Source organism: Bombina bombina, chromosome 4 (genome assembly GCF_027579735.1).
Source record: "Bombina bombina isolate aBomBom1 chromosome 4, aBomBom1.pri, whole genome shotgun sequence".
In the NCBI taxonomy this organism is placed as follows: Eukaryota; Metazoa; Chordata; class Amphibia; order Anura; family Bombinatoridae; genus Bombina; species Bombina bombina.
The window spans coordinates 16551581-16567179 of record NC_069502.1 but is presented as its reverse complement, the minus strand read 5'-3'; positions in this window follow the sequence as shown (position 1 = coordinate 16567179).

The following is a 15599-nucleotide window of genomic DNA, read 5'->3' as shown; positions in this document are numbered from 1 at the left end:
TTAAGCAAGTTAATTTTTTTTTTATAAAATGGTTATTTAATCAGATCACACTCTCTGCATTAATCATATATAACCCCAATTACAGATGGTTAATATTAGGTTATTTTTTCTGATTATTCTGATACCAAATATGTTATATTATTAACATTTTATTATATTAAGGTAATTTAACACTGCTAATTATTAGCTTAAAATGCATTATAATTTTATCAGTATTCTGGCATTTCTTTGCAAATAACAGCTTATTTTTATATCTCCAGATTGGTAGTATTTAAAACTCCTGATATTTGCATCCACCCAGATATAGTATGTGACATTTCTGTGTATTTCTTCCTGAATACATAAATCCTGTTTATGTCGATCTGAAATAAAAATAAATGTTAATAATCACTTCTCTTCAGGTCCATAAACATCTATTCATGTTCTTAAACACACAGAGGCTAAGATATTCATGCTTTCAAAACATACACATATATATATATCATATATATATATATATATATATATATATATATATATATATACACATACACACACACATCTCATGTCCATTAAAACATATACTGTTGCTTTGAAATCATAATGTAAGTCATTTGTCTTCACTGTGTTATTCTAACCCCCGACACAACGTCTGTGTTACGTGTATTCTGATGTTATCATCCAAACAGCCTGAGTCACTCAACAAGTCTGTGCCAATTATCAGTTCCTTTGAAGAATGTTTGTATCTCTCACATTTCTTCAGACGGATCGGCATTTCTCTTGGAGGAAATCCATATATTTGCTGTATCCTGAAACTGTGTTAGTTTCCATTTCCTTTCAAAATTACTTCCCCCAACATTCCTCTAAGTGACTGTTCTGAAATTTGGCAGGCCAAATGTTCCATTGTCTCCCCCTGTGTGTTCAGCATAATTTTACATAATGAATGTGGGAGATCTCTTAGGAACAAACCTTTGTCTACAGACCATGTTCATATCCACAGATCTATTAAATAAAGACAAATATACCTCTATATATTATTTAATAACATTTCAAATACCTTGACATAAATCCCCCTTTCCAATTCAAAAATATGTAGGACACATGTATTTGAATTGGATCAAAGTTAGTGGTATTTGGTGAGGATGTTGACCGTACACATCATGGACAGTCTTCTATGTAGATAGTCTGTCAATTTTGAACCTTCATGTTTATCAGTTGGGCATCTTTAAATTACAGTATGTCTTTAGTGCATTTGGGGATATGACACTTCATTCTCCCTCTATGACTTGTAGTTGGGATCTGGGATGACATGCCCGCAATTGATTGATATGTACCCATTTATCTATGAAACCTTCATTTTTGGGGATCCGTATTTTATAGGCCACTGGAGATATTTTGTCAGTAATGACAAAAGGACCTTTCCATGAGGGAAGAAATTTCTTCTCCCTAACCTGATCTCTTCCAAAGTTATAAAGATAAACTTTATCATTTATTTCATATTCCTTTTTGGATGTTTTGAGATCATAATAGGTTTTAGTGGCAGTTGCGGCTCTTTCTAAATTCCTTTGAGCAAATGCAAAGGCATGTTGCAGGTGTCTCCTTAGGTTTTTCACATATTGATGTGTATTGGCAGCGTTTATCAAATTTTGGTCTGATGTACGGTACAGCAGATGCTGAGGTAGAACCATTCTTCTACCAGTCATCAGTTCAAAAGGTGACATCTTGGTAGCACTACTTGGAGTTGCTCTTAATGCCATTAAGACTAGAGGTAGTTTTACATCCCAGTCTTTACCTGTCTCACTCACAAACTTTTTGAGGATTTTAACAATGGACTGGTTGTAACGCTCTACACCACCACTTGAGGCAGCTCTATAAGCAATATGGAGCTTTCTTTTAACCCCTAGTATTTTCCACATTTTTGTCATCACTTCGCTAGTGAAGTGGGTCCCCCGATCTGACTCGATTCTTTGGGGCAGACCAAATCTGGAAAATATATGGTTGATGAGCAATGCTGCACATGTTTCAGCACTATTGTTAGGTGCACTAATGCACTCTACCCATTTAGTGAACAGGCATGTCACTGTTAACATGTACTTGTTACCTCTTGATGACCTTGTTACCGGACCAATAAAATCAATTTGTATATCTGACCATGGCATTACCATCCCCCTTTTCTGCAATGGCGCTCTATGTGTTGGTGCAGTGGGTTGGAACTGTGGGCAGATTAAACACCCTTGACAGTAGGTTTGAACATCTTTCAACATGTGTGGCCAAAAAGCATAATCACGTAATATTTCATACGTGAGTTTGGCACCACGATGACCAGATGTGGGAGCATCATGGGCATGTTGAAGCATTAGACCTCTGAACTTGGTGGGTACTACCCACTGCTGGATGCCAGTTTTGGAGGTTCTAATTAACAAACCATCCTGTGATTTGAATTGTGATTTAGATTTTATTAAGATTCTCAGATCTTCTTTGCCAATACAATCATCTTTTGAGATGGGGTTGCTTTCAGGATCTTCTATGTGTTTATAGAAGATGCCTACAATGGGGTCTTCTTTTTGACTAGTGATCAGGTCCTCACTAGGAGAATCCTGACTCCATTGTACCAAGTTAGGCTCACTCTGTTGTTTTGCCTGGTTTCTGGTAATGGCTTCTACCTGAATTGCACCCATTAAGTGGTCAATATTAAGGAGTTCTCCAGTTATGGCTCCTTGTTTGGCTAATGAATCCGCAAGGTCATTGCCTTCCTTATCAGGACCTAGAACTCTGGAATGACCCTTGGTCTTTTTCCAGTGTATGGTTAAATCATTGGATACTACCAGATTATCAATCTCGCAGAACAACTTGCCATGCTTGACTGGTTTGTTATTGCTTTTCTGCATGCCATTTCTTTTCCAAGTTGGCAGGTATTCAACAAAACTGTCACGCACATAATTTGAGTCAGTTATGATCACAAATTCATGAATACCATGTTCAATAGCCATTTCAATGGTTTTGAAAACAGCAGTTAGTTCTGCAACTTGACTGGATCTTGGTCCAATGTTGAAACCTACAGATATATTTGAGAATCCATTTGCCCCAGTTATACCAATGCCAGCGACTAGTCTGCGCTCATTATCAATAGTGGCATGGTAAGAACAACCATCAACATATACCCAAGGTAATGTTTGACAATGGTCTTCATTGTACATTTTATATGGGGAAAGCAATTGTTCTTCCAGAAAATCATCTTCTGATAATTTTTCCCCAGGATCTCTAGCAGTACAGTCGTGGAGCTCAGCAAGCCCTTGTGCGACTGGATTCTTTTTATTCTGCTTGTAGCGAATTTCTAAGGGCCAGCCTTGTAAGGAAAGAGTCCACGCTGTTATGCGGCCATTAGACAAATTCCCATCTCTTATTCTCTCACTTTGCAAATATAGCAAAGGCTGGTGGGCCGTTTCTACAATAATTTTCTCGCCCTGTATATAGCTGCGGAAATTTTGTAGAGCCCATACAGTAGATAAGAGGGCTTTTTCGCAATCGTTAAACTTTATTTCTACTGGGGATAGATTTTTGCTCGCATAAGCAATGGCTTTGTTCAAATTATCATGCTTTTGGTATAACACAGCACTCATGCTTATATCTGTGTAACCTGTCTCTAAGAAGAAAGGTTTGCCACCTTCAGGGTATGCTAAGCAAGGTGCTTGAGTGAGTTTTCTCTTCAGCTCTCTGATGGCTGTCTCTTGAGACTCACTCCAGTGCCATTTCACATCTTTCTTCAGAAGAAGTAGTAGTGGTTTAGTTAATTCCGCATAATTATCAATGAATTTGCGAGAATAATTCGTCATACCCAGGAATGATCTCAATTCCTTTAAGTTAGTCGGGTTTTTAGAATTCACTATAGCTTCCACCTTTTTCTTCTGGGGATTTAATCCGTCAGAGGTAACTTCATGTCCCAAGAAGTTTACACGAGTGCGGCACCATTGAGCTTTTTGCAGGGATAATTTGACACCTGCCCTTTTAAGTTGGCTGAGGACGTGTTTAAGCTCTGCGATGTGTTTTTCAAAGTCTGTGCTTTTGATTAAAACATCATCAACATAAGATAAGGTCCCCCTTTCCAGTGCGTCAGGCATAGCCTTATGCATGAATACAGCAAATTCATGTCCAGAATTTATGTATCCAAATGGAAGTCTCTGGAATGCATACTGAACCTTTTGGAAGGAGAATGCTAGCTTATATTGGTCCTCTTCATGTACCTTTATGGTCCAATATCCCTGTGCACAATCAATGGCAGTGAATATTTTGGATCCCTGCATTTGTGCTAGGCACTGGTCAATGTATGGTACAGGCCAGCCAGACATGTATACTCGTTTGTTTAGCTGTCTTAAGTCAGCACACAAACGCCATTGTCCATTGGGCTTAAGGACACCTAGAATAGGATTATTATAAGAGCTGTGCACCTGTCTGATAATACCTCTTTCTTCCAAATTCCTTATGATCTCTGCAAGAGAATCATATGAGGCTAAGGGAAGTCTGTATTGTTTGACAAATACAGGTGGTGCATCGGGATCTGTTTGTATTCTTGCAATGTGCAAGTCTGTAGTACCACAGTCATAAGAATCCTTAGCAAAAATATCCTTGTACTCCATCAGTAGTTCTCGCAGCTGTTGGCGTTCATCATCGCTGGAACAGCCATTAGCTAAGGATATTTGCTCTTCGACTATTTGCTGAAATCCTGGAAAGATTTCAGGCTGTCCTATTTCATAGGCTTCTTCCAGTCTAGAGGTGAGATCCCCTTGATTATAATTTACATTGCTCCCATGACTCTGGGTATTGGGGTAATCTTGCTGTTTGATTGGCTGATCAAACACTAGAGAGGCTTCTTCAATTTTACAGATGCCTTCCTCTGAGCTGAAGGGATAAATAGACTGAATATTAAATAGACCCTCTGGCATAGATGCAAAGGATTGTTCTATTAATTGTTCTTCAGTTAGGTATCCTTCAGGTATTAGCCCAATTACATTATTCTGGAATCCAAAAGTGTAATAACTTGATTCCAGTGCATATCCTATGGTAGTTCCCTTGGATAATGTTATATCCTGTGGGGTCATGTTATGCACAATAATATTTATTGGAACAGTTCCAATATTCACCATAGGAGTGTAGGTTACTGAGACACCCAGATTTTGTATTCTATGGGAGAGGCAAATCAGTGTTTCAGAAGTTTTTAATTTCTGACCTCTCTTTACCTGTAAGGGTAAAAGAAATTTATCAGCCCCAGCAGGAATTATAACATCGCTAGATACCTGCATATTCACAGCATATGGCAATTGCTGGTTTGATTTCAGGGCTGCATTTTCATCCTGAAATACTTCAGGGTCCCCCTTTAACCTGCTCCAGAGGCAAGAATTAATCAAATCTATTTGTATGGCATATCTATGTAAGACATCATTGCCAATGTATATTTGATTATGGGGAGTATTTAAAACTAAAAACAGGTGCTTCACTGACTTATTACCAATAGAGATAGATAATAAGCACTTAGCTGTGATGTTATAGCTTTCAGACCTGTCATCCAGGCCGTTGACACAGTGGTCTTGGGGAGAAAGATATTTAATCACTTTAGGTTCAGCTATTTGCGCTAATAAACCTTCGCTTATATAGCTAGCTTCCTGTTTTAAGTTTATTTTAGCATACTTGGTTTTACCAAGGTCATGCACTTGTATAGGGATAAATAGATCCTCTTTAACTCTCTCAATCCCTGTGAGGTATTGAGTGTGGCCTCCCCCCTTAGGGATTTTATGATCCCCCTTGTGGAGTGATATGGTTAATACATCGCCATCTAGGGAAATATTCGCTATCTTTCCAGGCGAAATTTTAAAAGTATTACCATCAGAGCCACTAAAAGGAGTCTGATCGTCTATTTGTAGAATAGTGATTTCAGGTGCAGAGTTATTCCTGAAATGAATCTCCACATCATCTGGTTTCTCTTCCACCACGTGACAGCTGTGTCGGGTGCGAGGTATACCAGATTTTTCATAATTGATAGGCCGTTTAACTTGCGACCAAATTACATTATTTATGCAATCAATTATGGTGCTTAATCGTTTCAGGAGATCACTACCAATAATTAAACGATCAGTTGGCAGATCCACTATAATGACAGGGTGTCTTATGACCCTGTTCCCCAATTTAAATTTTAACCAGGCAATACCGTAGACTTTTAGGGAATCACCCCCAACACCTATCAGAGAACCGTCAAATTCTTTTATTTTAGGTTTGTGGGGTGTTAGCTCATTTAGCTGTGTGTAGTATCTGTGGGATAAGATAGTTGCCTGTGACCCAGTGTCAATTAATCCCCTGATAGGGTTGGAGACTGAATCTTGCAGCTCAACTAGTACATAATATCTTCCTGCAGTTTCTATCATTTCACACATAAAATTTGCATTCTCATACATTTGTGGGCTTCGCCACGTATTACCTGAGTTTGCCATGCTTTCCGATGCAGAAGAAGCTTCATACCTACCTGTTTCCTCTATGACAGGGTCGGCTGGATTCTTCTGTACTGCATCTGTGGAAACAAGGTTAAGAGAGAGCTGCAAAGGAAGAGATTTGTTAACTTTTTCCGGCTGATGTCGCTCATTGTCACAGCTAATTTGTCCGTTTCCGGTCTGTGGGGAGATAACATGATTAGTATCATTGATATTTATTACTACATTTTGTATATCTCTCCCCTCCCCTTCAGGTGATACTGCAGTATTTATGACTGTGCCTGTGGTCCACTGCTGACCACTGGCTGTACCCCTAAAAAAGTATTGTTCGGTTGCTGAGCCGTAGATTTTTGACTCATATTAGCGATTTGTTCGCTCAACCGATTTAATTGGGTAAACAGCATATCTACCTGATTGTACAAGTTACCTCTACCCCTGGGCCTATCTCTTGGTGCCCCATTGTACTGATTCCTGGACCATTGGGTTCCCTCAGAATCAGGGCCACTATTTCTATTCTGGCGTGGTTGCCCCTGGGGTTCAGCTTGTTCAGTATTAATATTTTGGGAAGCATTATATACCTGGGGTGTCTGGTTACCCTGAGAATATCTTCGCCGTCTATTGTATCTACCCTTGCGCGGATACCAATTATTTGGTGAGTATTCTCTTTGTGAGTAATTATTCACCTGATTATGTCCCCCACTTTGGTTATAGTCTCCCTGCGCCTCAACCTGTGTAGGGGGAGGGGCAGAATTAAACCTCTGTGGAGATGGCCTGTTTTGACTGGCCACCTCTGCATAAGTCCTCTTGTTAGACTCCAAATTGAGGGGGCTAGGTGACACCCTAGTTTCTGCCACAATTTTGGGTTTTGACTCCTTTTTAACCCCCTGCTCACTGGACTGCTGAACAGAGTATAACTTCGTACTCTCTTTGATCAGCCATTCCAATGAGCAGTCCTCATCAAAATCTCTAGCTAAGTTGATTTTGATGGGTGTAGGCAATGCTTCAAAAAATAAATTTACAAATTCTGAGCCATCAAATCTGGGATTATCTTCAGCCATACTGTACGCATTTTTCAATACAGAAAGGAATTCGACTGGACTCTGATTCGCACGACACTTTAAACCATATACCGCTATTTTCGCGGCAGTTTTAGTGCGATATTGCCCGAATTCTTTTCTGCATTGTTGTTTTACCCCATTCCAGGAATGAATATTCATATCCTTTAGTGAAGCAAAGAATTTGTGATGCTTACTGTCAAATACCCAAGGCAGAAATTCAATTTTCAATTTCTCACTTGTAACATTCATTATAGCTAACGCATTTTCAAAAGCCTGTAAATGATCAATTACAGATGTTGTTCCCTTATTGGAGAATATAGGTACTGCGCGTTGTACGAAGGTGATTATTTTATGGGAATCATAGACTTTATCAGACTTATTTTGGGATTCTCTGTTAGAGTTTCCCTCCCCCACATCAGCTGCGCTACAGCTGTCCTCTGGATTTACATCCTGAGGGGATTGTCTATTTGGGAAATCTACTTCTGACCCGTTAGGGGTCATTTGTCTATGTTGTTCTATATATTTTCGTACCTCGTCCCTGACGCGTTCGCTAAAGGAGTTAGCATTATCTGTATTATTCTCATTGCTAATATAGGGGTTTTCATTATGGCGATATGACCTTTTTAAATCGCTTAGTTCTCTCTGGCTTTGCGCAAGCTGTTTATTTAAATCTTGTATCTGCGCGATTAAGTCCATATTGTGCTTATCTAAGGTGGCTAGGTTTTGGGCAAATTCATCCATTTTATTTTTGGCTATTTTTAAACCCTCTTCGCGTCTGCGCGAGGAACGAATACTATTTTCTAGCTCCTGTATTTGCAATCGTTTGTCTGTGACACAAAACGACATTTCGTCAATTATGCATATTAAAAGGGGCCAGGATTTTAGTATTAGTTCGTCTCGCTTTTTGGGAGCTTCGCATTGATTAATCATTAATAATTCCTGGAAGAATTCATTCTCTTCATTCCACATATTATTATTAACGGTAATATTTTTAGCCCTAGTTTCAAGCATATCAATAAAATCATTTAATTCACCCGCAATATTAAACTTCCCTTTAAGGTAACTTAAGATATCTTTCTTAAGGACCTGACCTTTAGTAATAGGTATGGTTATGGGACCAATTTCATTGCTATGTATAGAATTAAATGAGTCACTTCTGGCTACAGACATTATTATATTGGTTTAGTACTTAGTTAAACTAAAACGCTAATACAATTTTTGCCAATAAAAAGAGAGAAGGAAAAGTTTTATATTTCAAAAAAAAAATATTATTAATTTTGAAATATGAAAAATTAATATTCCAAAATGTGAGAAATTAATATTTTTGATTAACTTTGAAAATATGAAAAATCAATATTTTTGATTAATTTTGAAATATGAAAAATTAATATTTTTATTAATTTTTCAAAATTAATCTTTAATAATATTTCAAGATATTAATGTCAATCTCGAAATATGAAAATTAATATTTCAACTTTTCAAAAAAATTATATCTTCGAAATATGAATTTTTTTTTTTTTCTCTTTTATAATAATTTCTATTTACTTACAAATATATTATATCAATTATGATGGAATATTAATAAATCTCAGAAAAAGTGCCTCCAATTATTATGTCAGTATATTTATGAAAATCTTAGCAGTGCTATCCAAATAATATATATAAGTTTATGGCAGGGTTATAAACACAATACAAAGAAATAGAAACCCTTATCAACCATGCACCTACTAGACCATACAATTAATATAAATATCTGAATTCTTTTATTTAGTTAATATCCATAAACATATTGAAGTATATTTGCAATAAAAGGAAATGAAACAAAATTTATATGCGTTAAAACCAACTCTTAAGATATGCTATCCTTCTTACAAAACCCAGAAAAATATACCTTCACAATTCAGCCTTTTATTTATTTAACACAATGGGACTAAAAACCTTTAACATCCAAGCAATACAATTCTAAACAGTGTTTATAAAACAATAGGATAATATATATATTCTGCTATTTAACTGCAATTTATCCTAATACAAAATTAACTGACAATATCAGAACTTGCATAGATGAGTTACTTGGTCAATCAGACGCAGATTTAAACAATATATATATAGGCTGTGAAATGCTAACTAAAACACACTGTTTCTTTAAATCTATTAAATACAAATTGACTATGCATATAACTTATCTTATAATAAAACTTTTATATACATCACCCAAATAAACAGCAATCCGGTTCCCAATGTTTTGCAACAGATCCAATTCACCTCAGAAATTCAAAATTGGGGTAAAGCATATGGAGTCCATATGGTAGGTGTGTGCTTTTGATTAATAACTGCCGCAGTTACTCCTTTCTGGATCAAAATAACACAACTTCTTCTTAGTCTCTATGCTGGGGTTAAATCATCTGATCTCACCCCTCCCCTTTTTGATTATTTATCAGTCATTGGTGAATATTGGAAACGCCCACGGCCTTGTCTTGGATTAGTTCTTTGCAACTGAACATGGATTGGTTTATTTGGTAAATGTGTTGTCAAGGAAATGCATTCTTTGCAACAACCAATCATCTCATGGTTGCAATTCCGCATCATAACACTAGGTGGCAGCATACAGTACAACATAGCAATACAATACAGCATTTCTGACATTTTTAAGCAAGTTAATTTTTTTTTTAGAAAAATGGTTATTTAATCAGATCACACTCTCTGCATTAATCATATATAACCCCAATTACAGATGGTTAATATTAGGTTATTTTTTCTGATTATTCTGATACCAAATATGTTATATTATTAACATTTTATTATATTAAGGTAATTTAACACTGCTAATTATTAGCTTAAAATGCATTATAATTTTATCAGTATTCTGGCATTTCTTTGCAAATAACAGCTTATTTTTATATCTCCAGATTGGTAGTATTTAAAACTCCTGATATTTGCATCCACCCAGATATAGTATGTGACATTTCTGTGTATTTCTTCCTGAATACATAAATCCTGTTTATGTCGATCTGAAATAAAAATAAATGTTAATAATCACTTCTCTTCAGGTCCATAAACATCTATTCATGTTCTTAAACACACAGAGGCTAAGATATTCATGCTTTCAAAACATACACATATATATATATCATATATATATACATATATATATATATATATATATATATATATACACATACACACACACATCTCATGTCCATTAAAACATATACTGTTGCTTTGAAATCATAATGTAAGTCATTTGTCTTCACTGTGTTATTCTAACCCCCGACACAACGTCTGTGTTACGTGTATTCTGATGTTATCATCCAAACAGCCTGAGTCACTCAACAAGTCTGTGCCAATTATCAGTTCCTTTGAAGAATGTTTGTATCTCTCACATTTCTTCAGACGGATCGGCATTTCTCTTGGAGGAAATCCATATATTTGCTGTATCCTGAAACTGTGTTAGTTTCCATTTCCTTTCAAAATTACTTCCCCCAACATTCCTCTAAGTGACTGTTCTGAAATTTGGCAGGCCAAATGTTCCATTGTCTCCCCCTGTGGTTTCAGCATAATTTTACATAATGAATGTGGGAGATCTCTTAGGAACAAACCTTTGTCTACAGACCATGTTCATATCCACAGATCTATTAAATAAAGACAAATATACCTCTATATATTATTTAATAACATTTCAAATACCTTGACACCTAAGACAGGCTTTTAGGGCCTGGTTCTCTAGTTGTAATTCTCTGAATGAATTTGATAAAAGTTCAACCCTATCAGACAAACTTTTTAAGTGATCAGCCATAGTGGTAGGCTCCATTTCCATGATGTATTCACAACACAAAATAGTAATTTTTATAGTATAACCTCATACAGGTCTATATGAGCTGTAACTTTTTAATGGCTGGATTATTATGTAACGACTCAATTTCAGCTCTTGATAATGTTACAGTTTTGATACTTGAAAAATTGATAATAATATATATTTTTTTAGAAATATGTTGTGATGTATCAAAATGCTAACCCGAAATAGGAGTTTCCTAAGTTAACACAATGATTTAGTTTAGCCTCAGATTAACCCACTGTTCTCCGGAATGCTAGAAGATCAGAGTGGTTATTAGTGGCTTAAGTTATGGAATAGAATGTTCCTACCTTCCTTAGGCTGTAGATGGGAGCAGTCAGAGTTACTGGAAGTTTGTTTTGGCTCGAAGTAAGACTTAAGGTAAACCGCATCAACCACTTCACAATGAAAGAAAGAGATGCTGCCGAACAGGTGCGGTCGGTAGAGGATGACGTCACTGCAGCTCCGGCGTCTGTGTCTCAAGGAGTGAAAGTTTTAGCTGACCTGAATCAACTGAACTGAATGAATTAGGTTATATTGTTGAATATGTCAGTGATGATATCCAAGATAGTGGCTAGTTGTAACGAAGCTTTTAGTAGGTTCGTCTGCTTCATTAATCCAGCAACTAACTATGTATGCTATGCTAATTTATAGTAAAGAGGAGGAGCGCTTCTTAAAGGGACATTGTGAGAGAACCGGTGATCTCTCTTAAAGGGACAGTGTGAGAGAACCGGTGACCTTACATGCATACAGTTTCCTCTGCACTGCATGTTGGGAATTTGTTCATGGTTTCCTGCTTCCGTTTGATTCCTGCTGAAGATCATGATGGAACGAATGCTGGCAATTGTCTCCTGGGATGTATAGCACATTCCCGTGTTTGTTTCCTGTGATGTGCTGACTCTCAGCTGCGTAATAACCAAATGAAGATAATGCTGATATAGTGAAAGTTGAGATAACAGAAGATCTGTGTGTGAGGCATCAGCTGGAAGCACCAGATGAGGAAACCAGTGACAGCATCAGCCCAGGCTGTATGGATGTGACGCATTCAGAGGGCTCAGCGGTTGAGCAAGGAGGAGAACCGTATGTGTGTAATTACGTGAAAACTGAGGAGGATGAAGTTCCTATAAATCCGGCTACAGGTTGGATATAGGGACTACACCCAGGTTTTACCGGACACTCCCTCACCTACTATCATCATATTGTTTGGAACCTTCCTTTGAGGAAACTGAAGGAAGTTTTGCTTAACAACACACATACTGTTTGGATCTTTATTTCACTGACATTGTTTATCACCGTTTTTTCCACGATCTTTACACACGGACACATTTTTATACAGCCTTCTACACACCTTTTTTCCCACTCTTGACTTTTGATATTTGATATTTGATATTTTGTTTTTTCTGTGTTTTGGACCATCACAGTCACACTTTTTGGTACTGTTCATTTTTTTGAGGGGGTACCCCCTTACACATATTTTTACCTTTTTTGGTTAATTTTTTAGAGGCACATCCGCACCTGATAAAGGGAACACGGTTCCCACTGACATTTTTTCTTGCCCAAACCAGCATCATTTAATCAGATTGTTTTCAAACGTATTGTTTTTATCATACGCTAATTTTATATGTCATTGATGTTATTGTACCATGGATCCATGATTTTATTTATGTTTTAATTGTATTAAATTGTACCTATATATCCTTAATGGTTTGTATCCATTTTTGCACTTATTTTAAATGATATTGGACCATTTGCTTATTGAGAGCCCCAATTCGATATTTATTAGCCCATTTTAGTTCCTCCGCCTATCTCTGGCGCTCCAAGGTCCCTTTCCTATTCTATAGGAAATAGTAGTACTGGCAGCATTCTTATAGAATCTCATCAGGGAAATAGTTGTACTAGCAGCATTTTTATAGACTCTCACCAGGGAAATAGTAGTACTAGCAGCATTTGTATAGACTCTCACAAGGGAAATAGTTGTACTAACAGCATTGTTATAGACTCTCACCAGAGAATTAGTAGTACTAGCAGCATTCTTATAGACTCTCACCAGAGGAATAGTTGTACTAGCATCATACTTATAGCCTCTCACCATGGAAATAGTAGTACTAGAAGCGTTCTTATAGACTATTACCAGGGAAATAGTAGTACTAGCAGCATACTTATAGACTCTCACCAGGGAAATAGTAGCACTAGCAGCATTCTTATGAACTCTCACCAGAGAAATAGTAGTACTAGCAGCATTCTTATAGACTCTCACCAGGGAAATAGTAGTACTAGCAGCATTCTTTTAGACTCTCACCAGGGAAACAGTAGTACTAGCAGCATTCCAATAGACTCAAAAGGGAAATAGTAGTACTAGCATCATTCTTATAGACTCTCACCAGAGGAATAGTTGTACTAGCAGAATGTTATAGACGCTCACCATGGAAATAGTAGTTCTAGCAGCATTCTTATAGACTCTTACCAAGGAAATAGTAGTACTGGCATCTTTCTTATAGACTCTCACTAGGGAAATAGTAGTACTAGCAGCATTCTTTTAGACTCTAACCAAGAAAATAGTAGTACTAGCAGCATTCTTATAGACTCTTACCAGAGGTATAGTTATACTAGCAGCATTCCTATAGACCCTCACCAGGGAAATAATAGTACTAGCAGCATTCCTATAGACTCTCACCAGGTAAATAGTAGTACTAGCAGCATTCTTATAGACTCTCAACAAAGAAATAGTAGTACTAGCAGCATTCTTATAGACTCTCACCAGGGAAATAGTAGTACTAGCAGCATACTTATAGCCTCTCACCATGGAAATAGTAGTACTAGAATCATTCTTATAGACTATTACCAGGGAAATAGTAGTACTAGCAGCATACTTATAAACTCTCACCAGGGAAATAGTAGCACTAGCAGAATTCTTATGAACTCTCACCAGAGAAATAGTAGTACTAGCAGCATTCTTATAGACTCTCACCAGGGAAATAGTAGTACTAGCAGCATTCTTTTAGACTCTCACCAGGGAAATAGTAGTACTAGCAGCATACTTATAGCCTCTCACCATGGAAATAGTAGTACTAGAATCATTCTTATAGACTATTACCAGGGAAATAGTAGTACTAGCAGCATACTTATAGACTCTCACCAGGTAAATATTAGTACTAGCAGCATTCTTATAGACTCTCAACAAAGAAATAGTAGTACTAGCAGCATTCTTATAGACTCTCACCAGGGAAATAGTAGTACTAGCAGCATACTTATAGCCTCTCACCATGGAAATAGTAGTACTAGAATCATTCTTATAGACTATTACCAGGGAAATAGTAGTACTAGCAGCATACTTATAGACTCTCATCAGGGAAATAGTAGCACTAGCAGCATTCTTATGAACTCTTACCAGAGAAATAGTAGTACTAGCAGCATTCTTATAGACTCTCACCAGGGAAATAGTAGTACTAGCAGCATTCTTTTAGACTCTCATCAGGGAAATAGTAGTACTAGCAGCATTCTTTTAGACTCTAACAAGGGAAATAGTAGTACTGGCATAATTCTTATAGAATCTCATCAGGGAAATAGTTGTACTAGCAGCATTTTTATAGACTCTCACCAGGGAAATAGTAGTCTAGCAGCATTTGTATAGACTCTCACAAGGGAAAAAGTTGTACTAACAGCATTGTTATAGACTCTCACCAGAGAATTAGTAGTACTAGCAGCATTCTTATAGACTCTCACCAGAGGAATAGTTGTACTAGCATCATACTTATAGCCTCTCACCATGGAAATAGTAGTACTAGAAGCGTTCTTATAGACTATTACCAGGGAAATAGTAGTACTAGCAGCATACTTATAGACTCTCACCAGGGAAATAGTAGCACTAGCAGCATTCTTATGAACTCTCACCAGAGAAATAGTAGTACTAGCAGCATTCTTATAGACTCTCACCAGGGAAATAGTAGTACTAGCAGCATTCTTTTAGACTCTCACCAGGGAAACAGTAGTACTAGCAGCATTCCAATAGACTCTCAAAAGGGAAATAGTAGTACTAGCATCATTCTTATAGACTCTCACCAGAGGAATAGTTGTACTAGCAGAATGTTATAGACGCTCACCATGGAAATAGTAGTTCTAGCAGCATTCTTATAGACTCTTACCAAGGAAATAATAGTACTGGCAGCTTTCTTATAGACTCTCACTAGGGAAATAGTAGTACTAGCAGCATTCTTTTAGACTCTAACCAAGAAAATAGTAGTACTAGCAGCGTTC